The following is an 8,572-nucleotide window of genomic DNA, read 5'->3' as shown; positions in this document are numbered from 1 at the left end:
ATAGCTTCTTTTTGTGGGAAAAATAGTACTTCTCTTATCACACTGTTACTAGGGATGGCAAAAGTACTCGGTTCTATTAGAAGAGCCACAAAAGCTGTAGAGGTATATCACTGTGTGATTACCATATTGGAATTGAGCACAGGTGCAGAGAGTGAGGATTTGGTGGTGCCTTTACTTGGCCTCGGCAATCTTTTAATGAAGGAGAAGCTATGGATGCTGAAAATCCTTTTATTAGGTAATTTGGCTTTCTGTATATTGCTTTGGGTTTATGTCTTTTGCTTATAGTTTTTGTTTTGTTTTTCATTCTGTGATGAATCTGCAGAATTTTCAACGTATATACAAAGTTAAATTGGGGGAATGATGGAATAGTTGGAATGGCAATGTGTTCTTTGGCCCATGTGAAATGCGCAAAAGGTGAACTATGTATTCTTCATTGTATGCATGTAGTTTTCTTCTTGATTTCATTTAAATTAGTAGGATCATGTTAACACCAGTAATTGTGTGGGGTCAAAACGTTGCTCATTCCACTGTGAGTGGATTGTGATGAACTTTAAATTTAAGAGTTCATTCATTGAGGGAGATCTATTTTCAAGTTTTTAAATATGGGGTCATGTGCCATTATCATGCAGGGGCTGCTGATGAAGCCATTCAATTATATAGAAATGCTCTTCAGGTCCTCAAGGATTCAAAATGTATGCCTTTAGATAACAATGTGATGGAAAAGATGAGGATAGATTTAGCAGAATTGCTGCATTTAGTGGGAAGGTATGCCTTTGTTTCAGTTCTGCCACTTTTCTAATTAAGAAACCTCATTGTGATCATACTACAATAAATTTGCTAGCTATGTTTGCATTTAACAAAATAAATTTGATAGGTTTGAGAAGCTTTAGGGATGCTCTATATCATGTGAGCATAATATTTCTTATGACCGTTTGAGTTTTGTCAAAGAGAAGCAACTCTAAACATTCCATTTTGACTGATCCTAAGACTTTGGGCACTTGAAACCTTCCCGGTGATGAAATGGTAAATGCTTCATCCCTAGAGATATTTCTAAACGCTGGAGTAGATCCCTAGAGATATTTGACTGACCCTAAGACTTTGGGCGCTTGAAACCTTCCCGATGATGAAATGGTAAATGCTTCATCTCTAGAGATATTTGAAGTTGTTATGAGCTGTTGTATCACCTCGTTTTAAGCCAAAATCATCTTTTTGCTAATATGATCATTTTACCCCTAAACCCATGTTGATCTAAAGCCCAACTCTTTGGTCCCACTTACAAGAGAGGGAGGAAGTCCGGTTGAACTTGAATTGACGATATTTTATTAATTTTACTTAAAAATGTTGATTGATAGTTAATTGGGTTTACTTCAACAACAGGCAAGTCCAGAAGCATGGAACCCCGCACCCCTACATGCGCATGACACGTGTCCCCAAATGGGCACGTGTGCCGCACATTTGGGTTAACATGTTGAATTTAGATGTGCACAAGGCTTGTGATTGCTCTTTTAGTGATTATGAAGCAATTTTTTCTTCTGCCCGCTTCATGCCAAACTTTTGATTGGTTTGAGTTCTCTCTATTTACAGATCTGGGTTTGGAACATTAAGTATTAAACATACATTTGTGAGGATAATTAGTAGTTTGTATATTTGAAGGTATGATACTCTTGAACATGCTATTAGGTTATGATTTGTTAATGGACTAACGAGATGATAGATAAAAATTCACGTTCCATGCAGCATGTGAATTTCTGGGAGATGTGGTTGATAGATTGAACCGAGTAAATTTTAAAAAATAAATAAATAAATTTGGTGGTGGTTAATTTTAACACATCATCTTCATAATCATGTATCAATTGCTTTCAGAGGAAAAGAAGGCTGTGAGCTACTTGAAGAATGCTTCATCATCACTGAGAAGTATAGAGGAAAAGAACACTGTAGCTTAGTTAGCCATCTTGTAAATCTTGTGACCTCTTATTCATAAGAACTTTGTGGAGGCTGAGCACTTGTTGCGGAGGAGTTTGCAGATCATGTTGAAGACCGTGGGACCCAATGATCAGTCCATCACCTTTCCAATGTTTCATCTTGCTCCACAACTTAAACCAATATGCGGAAGCTGAGCAGGTAGCCCTGGAAGTTTTGCGCGTCCAGGAGAAGGCATTTGGAGAAGAATCTCTTCTTCCAGTTGGTAAGCTTTGTTTTGGTCATTTTGTCTTTTTGATCGTTTCTATTTGATATGATTGTTGAAAGCCATTACTGCAATTTACTACTTCACGTTTTCAAACCTCGCCCTGATGTTAACCTGGTGAGATGGCTTGAATCAAATGACCTACTTGTTCAACAGTCAGGTCATACGATTGAAGCTAATAAAGTGGATGATTTATACATATATTTTGAAAATGATAGGGTGATGAAAAATTTATAAGAAACATTGAAGAATTTATTGAGATTTATATTTTATTTTTATTTCTATTTCATTTAGTATTAGAACTTTTTACAGGTGTTCACTAAATAATGCTTTACATTTACATGTATACATGAATATAAAAAATTAAATTATGTGGAATTCACGAAAAATGTGTGGAAAACCTCTGTGCCTATACAATTCACTTCTTTTGTCCCCGTGATTGCTTCTATGTTGATATAGTAAGATGTCCATGTGTGTCTATACATATAGATATATACACAATATGCTGAGAAATTAATATATAGAGGCAAAACTTGCATACATGATAAAAAAATATTGACAATTACGAGGAGGCACGAATTTAACAGTCTAGGTTATGTGCCATAATAGTTGTGTTTCTGTAAGAATAAATTCATTGTTATCCTGTCCGAATCTAATTCTAGTTCGAACCATGACTATTTAATATAATAGTGGCTCAATAGCTTTGGTCGTCACACTGACATCTGTCTTTTTGTACTACTCATATTACCCAGAAGTAAGTTTTTTTTTATCCTTCTCTGCTATTTCTATTTTACTTGTGTATTTTTCTGTGAAGCTCTCCACTGTTGGTGTCTATTCAGACCAAACTATGGAAGGACCATATCAAGTTACTGGAGCTTCTGTAGAGGGTTCTTGCAATTCAAGAGAAAGGGTTTGAGAGATGAGAAATTTCCTATGCAAAGGTTGTCTATGCTTAGAATCAAATACTAGTAGGGCTGATAAACAAATCGAACGAGCCGAACAGTTACTTGTTTAAGTTTGATTTGATCACTTTAACGAGCTGCTTGGTTTGATGAAGCTTGGTTCATTAAACTTTTGAGTTTGATCTCAAACGAGCTTTTATCAAACCAAGCTCAAGTAGTTTGATATTTTATATAATTTTAGGTTTATTGAATCAACTGTTTAAATTTGGTTTGAAAATCTTAACGAGCTTTAAAATATGTTCAAGCTTGGCTTGTTTATTTGACGAATCAAGCTTGAATAAGCTTTTAACAATACGAACACAAGTTGAGCTTGAGCTGTTTGATTCGTTTGTCACTTGTAAATACAAACACATGATTCAGTATTAGGTTGTTCAAAGCTGAGACTACTCTTTTGCTTCAAAACTTTAGCTTGTTTGTTGGGTTTGGTTTTTTAGGAGTCACTTTTCAGAAATTGGAATTTTTTTATTTTCCTTGTTTTTTCTTGTTTTTGTTGAATTTTTAAATTTTTTAAAATAATTTTTAAAATTTTTAGAAACACTTTACATATTCTTAAAAAGTATAATAGTTGTGAATTTTTTTTAAAAAAAATTCACTAAATATCAAAAATATGAATATATATATATATATATGTATATGAAATATATTTTCGTATTCTTGTGTATTTGTTGAGTTTTTAAAATATTTTTTTTACAAAAATTTACTTTTACTTGTTCGATACATCTAAGTAAAGTGTATTTAAAAAAGTAAAAAAAAAAAATTACTAAAAATAAAAAAATATGAAAATCAAATACTTAATTTTTCAGAAAATTAAAATCAAACACAATGGTAGTGTTTATTGAATTTTGTTTTTAAATCATAATTTGAATGAAATATGTTAATCAAATATATTTTTACAATGTAGCTCAAAATTACTTTTAAAATTCCTCTCATTATTTATTTATTTATTTTATGTTATTATTAATCAATTAAGCAATTATTTTTTTTCCTCCTCTCATTTCACATTCTATATATTAATCAATCAAAAAAATAAAATAAAAATTACAAATCATTCTAAAATTATTTTTCAAAATTTATAACTAAACAAATTTTATATTTTTAAATTATGATTCAAAAATTTAAAATTCAAAATTTAAAATATAACTCGACAATTAAATTATAATTTTAAAACTAAATACTTATGAGACTCGACTTATGTATGTCTCAATGGTGATATCAATCTTTCGTGTCATTAATGGGGGGTTTATTCACTTTTTATCTTCTGTTAGTATTTTTTTTTTTATTTCATTTGTAAACTATCTGTTTCATTTATTCAGTTCTTGAAGTTTTTAATTTCAGTTTAGAGTTATTTACAGAGAGACTCTTGAGAAATTATTGAAAAGTATTATTTTGACTCCCTAATTTATAAAAGCATACAAATAGATTTTATCAATTATTGAAAAGTATCGTTTTGACTCCCTAAATTATAAAAGCATACAAATTAATTCTTTACACTGTTGTCATGTTTCACTTTGACCCTTTTTGTTACTATATCGTTAAGTTAAACCAAACTTTTAAATATTTTTTAGATGAAAGTATCCTTTAGCAATCTATATATTTACAATTTTTTTTTTATTATTTTTTACTTTTTTTTAAAAAAAATATATAAGCATTCATGTATTATTATTATTATTTTTTAAAAATATTCTTTGTAAATATGTTTTTGCAGAAAGGATATTTAAAAAAAAATATTAATAAAATAGAAAAATGAGGAAAATTGAGAAAAAGTATTGTTGGGTGTTATATATAGTGTTGAAAGGTATTTTTGACTAAAAAATGTCGATGTAGTAACAGAAGGGGTCAAAGTGTAAATGCCTAACAATTTAGGAGACCTATTTGTATGTTTTTATAATTTAGAGTGTCAAAATGATACTTTTTAATAGTTTAGGAAGTTCATTTATACTCTTTTTTATATAGTTTAGGAGGTCAAAGTGATATTACTCAATAGTTTATGGGGGTCTTTGTATCACAACCCAACCCTAGGTGTTTAGGGCTAGAATCGCAACTTGCTAATTAATTCTAATGTTAAATGGCGCAGGCAAAAGCATAAATGAAGTAAGAAAATAGTTAAATAGAAGATTTACTTCAGTAATTGTCATACTTGAAAACAAAAAAGAATACATCCATAGAGTTTTTATTATTTTATTATTTAGTGGCAGACTATTAGTTAAAAAAGAAAACAAAATGTAACAAGTTGGCATCAAATTCTGTGCTGGTTCCACTATACGAGGTTATAGTTCTTCCTTACATCTCATCACCTAAAAGTGGTAACAACTATAAGCACACAAATATTATAGCAGAGTGAGAAATATTATGCCAAGAGTATAGGGTACACAAAATAACTATGTATAGTTATTTAAGTTGAAACATTTAAAGTAACTTAATTTGAACAAATAAATTATGTAAGTGGCAAAAATTAAAATCAAGAAATCATGTAAACAAACTAACCACAACCATGGTATAGAACAAAATAGAACAGAGGTTACTGGAGTAACATTCAGAATAGAGGTCAATGCATCTATGACAAATAGAGGGCCACAAAGTGACCAATCAGAAGTCAATGGTTTATTTAAGTTTCCCAAGGCATGTGACTCCCGTGATGGTACTTGCAGAAAATAATTCTTTACCAAATCATTATCAAATAATTTCTAAAATTTAAACAAACATATCCATGAGTTTTAATTTAAGCAAATAGAGTTCAGAAAATAATCAACGTAATCGAAATATCAATATAACTTAAAAACAATCTGAATTGTATAAAAAAAGTTATGGTAACTCGAGATATACATAAACTATATTATAGGGACTCACAATATAATATAACTCACTTTAAAATTGCTCCTTAATCTTTATTTTCCTATTATTCACTTTTTATTTTTGTGATTCCTTTCGAACTTCTTCGTGCCTTACTATTTTTTGTTTAGCAGGCTACTCCTCACGTCGTTATATACACCATCAAAGTGATTTAGTAATAATAACTCCACAGGTGGCGTCTTAAGCATCCTTCATCCAGCCAATTCCTCATTTATACTTGGATGATCTTATGCATATTCACCACCTTATGTGCTAGGGTGGTGACATGCCATTATTATTTTTTATTTTTTATTATTTTTATTTTATATAATCTTTAATTTTAATTTGACCCAACTATTATTATAAATTCATAATTGTGTCAATTTGACCCCAAATCATTAATCACATATTTGATAACCCAATGCTAAATTAGATTTATTATTTATTTTATTATTATTATTATCATTATTTTAAATTTGTTATTCTCGTGGTGTTAATCCACTTTCTATCCCGTCACCTAGCACAAGTACAACCGAAATACTAAGTCCCCTGGTTAAACTATTAGTTGCTAATACTTGCCAAACAATTACCCTGAACCAAACCTTGACACATACACACAACACTTACAGTTTTTCAAAGTCATACTATCCTAACTTCACAGAAGAATGAAAGAAATTCTCAATCTCCACCACCCGAGTCACAACTCTACATTCCCTACTACTCGCTTAACCAACCTAGAATATTACTTGAGCCCAAACAGGGCCTACCTCCGAAGACAATCACCTCCTCACCGTCATTCCAAACCTCGACCAACAAACATAACACTACTCCTGTCACTACAAGACATAACCCTCTAGCCTTCCCAAGAAACTTCCACCGCCATAAATTAAAATTTATACCTCTAACATAAACCAACATCAACCAAACCGAACATAGTGACTGGTATAACTCCACCCTCGCAATATTCTAGCTAATCATAATCACCCTCAAAATACCCATCACATTAAGGAAAAACTCAAAATTACAACATATCCACTGATCAAAATAAACAACCCACAACGCATACATACATAAACAAAAGTCGTAATATTTTAACGGTCCACACCGTACCGGTTATAAAACAAAACGATCACATAATAATTGCAATCGTTTACCCTCCAGTTCATAAAGCCAGATACTCAAAAACAACTGCCCAAAACAACTATCCCTCCGCCAACACCACTATCACATTCTTATCCTGATTGCCGAGACGGGTTATTCTCAACCCCTGGAACACTCCTTGAACTACGACACCAAGGACAAGAGCTATAGATGTGACCTAACTGACCACACTTGAAACAAACACGCATCTCCCTACTCGAATAAAAGTTCGACCCTCCAATGGCCTCTGAAGTCTGGCTTACTCGGTTTTGGTATTGGTATTGCCCCTGCCCAGACGAATAAGTTTGAACCCGACTAGATTGCGGGTTTCCAAAAGAGGTCCCCCGTTGCGTACAAAAAATGCTTAGTATGACCCGGTTGATTATATTAATAGCAAATAGGCGGTCCCTGAATACGTGACTGGTTAGAAGTCTGAACTGGTAAGAATTCCGATGACTACTCCCCCTGTGAGCACTCTATTGCCTCAAGTCCCCATTGGTTGGATTACCCTGTTGGTACAATTATTGGTTGAGGCAACAACCTTACCTTTCTTGTTTGGTTCTTACTTGGTCTATGTAGCGATCCCAATTTCGATCCTTTTTTCATGCTTTGCCACTTCGACTGGGCCGGTCGGGGATAAAGCTGCCCGGTCAGCTCGCGGGGGTCTAGGGGGCAACGCCCTTTGGAGGGTCCAAGGGCAGCGTCCTGGCGGGGTCGAGGGGTAGCGCCCCCGAAGCAAAAATGCAAAATGCATTCGAAGGTGCTTGTCCGCTCGAGCGAAAAATGTTTGGTTTCAGAAGTTTGACCTGTCTGCAAAAATACTGGGTTAGTGTATTTGACGCTCGAGCGGGGCTTTCCACGCTCGAGCGGACCATGTTATATCAGTTTCTGAATCTGATATTTCAGATCACTTTTTCAGTCCTCTCTCTCTCTAAAACTCTCCAAAATTCCAGATCGAGAGCTTCTCTCTCTAGAAGTCATTTTCTCTCTTTGATTTCTCCAAATCCATTGAGATTTAGACCTAAGTTCTTCACCAAAGTTGGTTATCTTCTCGAGGGCTTCGTTGTGTGCGGTGAAGATCGAGTTTCAACACCATTATTTTGGGGGTTTCATTTCATTTCTTCTTCAAAACTTGAGGTAGGGATTTTCTTAGTGTTATATATATGTTTTTGCAAGATCTATATGATTTTCGAAATCATCTTTCGATAGCTTTGAAACTTGATTGTTGATTCAAGAAGTTGAGCGATTTTGAAAGTGGGTTTGTCTCTTGTTCTTTTAATGATCTTCGTTGATTGAAGAAAGGATGATTTTGAAAAGTTTTCTTTTAAAAGATTTGAGTTGTATAGTTTTGGTGAGAAAATCTAGAATTTGGAGATTTTTTTTAAGAGACTAAAAATCCATTAATGATATTGTTATATTTATTTTGTGTGTCAAAATAAATAGATCTTCGAAAAAT

At 32.9% G+C, this 8,572-nt stretch overlaps 1 pseudogene across 1 annotated transcript; it reads left to right on the top strand.

Moving 5' to 3' along the window:
* On the top strand, window positions 1-3,338 carry LOC114320894 (uncharacterized; annotated as a pseudogene). Its single transcript, XR_014356801.1, has 5 exons — window positions 1-235; window positions 323-414; window positions 630-765; window positions 1,864-2,185; window positions 3,000-3,338. The product of XR_014356801.1 is annotated as an uncharacterized LOC114320894 (transcript).
* Window positions 3,339-8,572: the final 5,234 nt, after the last annotated feature.

The sequence above is a fragment of the Camellia sinensis genome, chromosome 15 (assembly GCF_055761805.1).
Source record: "Camellia sinensis isolate YWXY chromosome 15, ASM5576180v1, whole genome shotgun sequence".
Lineage (NCBI taxonomy): Eukaryota > Viridiplantae > Streptophyta > Magnoliopsida > Ericales > Theaceae > Camellia > Camellia sinensis.
The sequence above is the reverse complement of the archived record's forward strand: the minus strand, read 5'-3'. Positions and strand labels throughout refer to the sequence as shown.